The sequence below is a fragment of the Hydra vulgaris genome, chromosome 08, assembly GCF_038396675.1.
Source record: "Hydra vulgaris chromosome 08, alternate assembly HydraT2T_AEP".
Taxonomy (NCBI): domain Eukaryota; kingdom Metazoa; phylum Cnidaria; class Hydrozoa; order Anthoathecata; family Hydridae; genus Hydra; species Hydra vulgaris.
In genome coordinates this window covers 49,965,356-49,968,640 of record NC_088927.1, presented here as the reverse complement: position 1 = coordinate 49,968,640, position 3,285 = coordinate 49,965,356, and positions in this window count along the sequence as shown.

Sequence of the window (3,285 nt, the reverse complement as noted above, 5' to 3'; positions counted from 1 at the left end):
TTTTTACAGAAGCGACCGAAGAACCTAGAAAAAAAGTAACGGAAACTAAGGAACCAGAAACATTAGAAGAAATACCTGAACCAACAATGAAATTTTCTAAACCACAAGAATCAGAAGCCTATGGCGATATGCCAAAACTCTGTCGAAAAGCAAACTATAAAAACCGATACCAATAACTTAAATAAAACAAAACAAAAGACACCCGAACAAATACCACAACCGCCTGAAATAAATTCTCAAACACAAGAAACAGAAAATCACATGGAAGCAAGTCAAAATTTTGACAATAATAATATTGCAAACAAAATCGAACCTCACAACGACAACATCATAAATGAAGCAAACATAGAAGAACCAGAAAAACAAATCGAACTTCCCTCAGAATATCTTTGCTTAGATTATACTGGGAGGCATGTTTACAACTTAAATTTATTCTACCGATTCGATAAAACAAAATGCTCGGAAGATCAACTATTAATATTTAAGGCATACAAAAAAGCAGAATATGATCAGAGAAAATTCGAAAGACAAATAAAAAGAAACAAAATAAATTAAATACCCTTCGAAAAATCAAGAGATAATATTAAAAGCAATACACAAATCCAAAACAAGTCAAGAAATCTCTTAAGTAAAAATAATTTAATAGAATTTTACTACTCATTTGTTCATTGCCATATTAATTATGCTAATACTGCATGGGGTGGTGTAAACAAAAGTATACTAGAACCTCTTAATCATTAAAAGAATCTGCATGCCTTATAAACTTTAAATACCATTTTAAACATACCAATCCTCTCTAACTTCAAATGAATATTCTTAATGTAAACAAGCCTAAGGTTTATAATGTTCTTTGCTTTAAAGATAAATGCAAAACCAACACCTATCATTCTATTCTCTACAATTTATACTCACATAAAGAAAAAAAACAAATACTATCTTTTGCACAAAAAATTTTTCTAGATCTTTGTATTTCTTATCAAAGAACTTTTTTATGATACACAAAAAAGTTTCGAAACATTTTAATTTTTCTCAATAATGGAATTACAACACATTTAAAACTTAAACAAATATTTTTATTTACTAATAAAATACTTTTATATTTTTAATTTTCATTAAGTAAAATCTTTTTAACTCGCTTCTAAATATTTATATATATGAATTTTGACATTCCACAAAAAAATATAGATTCAACACTATAAACGTGACAAATGTAATTAAAAAACAAAGCTAAGGGTCTTGTTGTCAATACCCTTAGGGTCTTGACAACAAGACCCTTCAGACTTCTATGAGTTTTTCTTTTTTTTATAAACCTATATTATACTTTTATTAACCTATATAATATATTATTGAATTGATTATAATTTTAAAACGACTAATATTGTACAACATTTAAAGTTTCTTTGATGGCTATTTTTATTCAGTTAAAAATTTAACAATTTATCAAAAAAATTATTTATTTTGTATAAAAATGTTTCATCATTTTATAGAAAATGATTCTCAACAAAAAATTCAAAAAATATTTGTAAAAAGTTTATTCAATAAATGAATTAAAAGCAACAAATAAACAATGTCATAACTACTTCATTATATTCTTTATCTCATTCTATTCTGTTCTACTTTAATTAATTAAAAAAAGGTTAAATATTAACCTTTTAAAGAAAAAAAAATTATAAAAACTATAAACTGACAAAAATTTAATCTAACAATGTAACAATTACCGAGTTTTTACATCATGTCTAACCTGCATATTATCTGTAGAAGGAAAAACAAAAGCTTCTAATGTTGTGCTATCTAAACTACATAATACTTAAGAATATAAAAAATACTATTGAGCAAAAAGATGTTTTACAAATCAAATTTCTCAGTGCTTTTATGGGATCTTTATCAATGCCAAAAAAAATATCAGCATAAATAAAAAAGTATACCTTTTGATAGACTTGATAGCTTTAAAAGCTTCATCCATATTACCAATTGCAGATAAATAGCTGTAACTCATCATGGCTGCTTTAGTTACCTGGTCGCCATTCTCAAATTCTGCAAAGTCACGCATCGTTTTTCTTGCCACACATTGATCTCTATGCTGACCCTGTCATGTAATTATTTACTGAACTTATTTAAAATTAATCTTTTTAAACAGAAATCAAAATAAAAAAGTGAAAAATATTAACTTGAAAAATTAATAATTTGATAAAAAAAAAACTAGATTTTAATAAAATAATTATTGAATGAAGTAACAAAAAGGCGTATCCATCCCCAATAACCCTGTACATAAAAAAAAAATATATTATTCAAAATAATCTTATAAACTTTTTCAAAAAATGACAAGTGTAACAACAATAACTTGAAATTAACTTGTTAAAGTACCAATTATTGAGGCATAAAAATGATTAACCTAACTATGGAAAATAATTAGGGCATAAAAATAATCAACCTAACTATGGAAAATAATTAGGACATAAAAATGATTGACCTAACTATGGAAAATAATTAGGGCATAAAAATGATTAACCTAACTATGGATGAGATTAAAAAGTAGAAAATTAAAAATTAGAATAAATTTTTTTTTAAAAACGCTACATTTATGCATGAATTGAAAAGTGAAATTTATCTTATAATTAAAAAAAAAACATTTAAAAATGTATGAACTATACATAAAAAAATCTAGTCATAAATCTAAAATAAACGTCATCAACAAAGAATTAGCAGTCAGCAGGTAAACTTTATCATTACCTTCTTGTAAAATGTAGAGTTAAAAAGCCTCAAAATTAAAAAAGTATGGAATAATTATTTTCTACTTTTCTGTTTTAAAAAGTTTCTAATAACATTTGTTTAGAGCATATACAACTTACTATTATAAATAAAATGACATTTTAATTAACCGGCAGTATTGGAGTTTCCTCGATGAGGTAAATATTATACTTTATAACTAAAAAAAATGCATAAATGGCCCGTTAGATGGTGAGTATTATTTTTTGAATAGAGTTTAATAGTTTAATAAAACAAAACAAATAGTTTAACAAAACAAAGACAAAGTACTTAAATATGTAAAAAGATAAAAAAAAACTATGGTGTTGTAAGATCCAATTAAAGTAAGTACTAAACTAATGTAGGTGAAACTCCATCTCCAGGGACACAATATACTTTGTATAATATACTTTATAACTACTTGATTTAATTATAAAGTTTTGGACTGAGAATAACCTAGATAATTTAATGAACACATCTGTAACAGTTTTAGGGCCAAATATTGCTTTAAAAACATCTCTAAACACCTCATGGATGAGG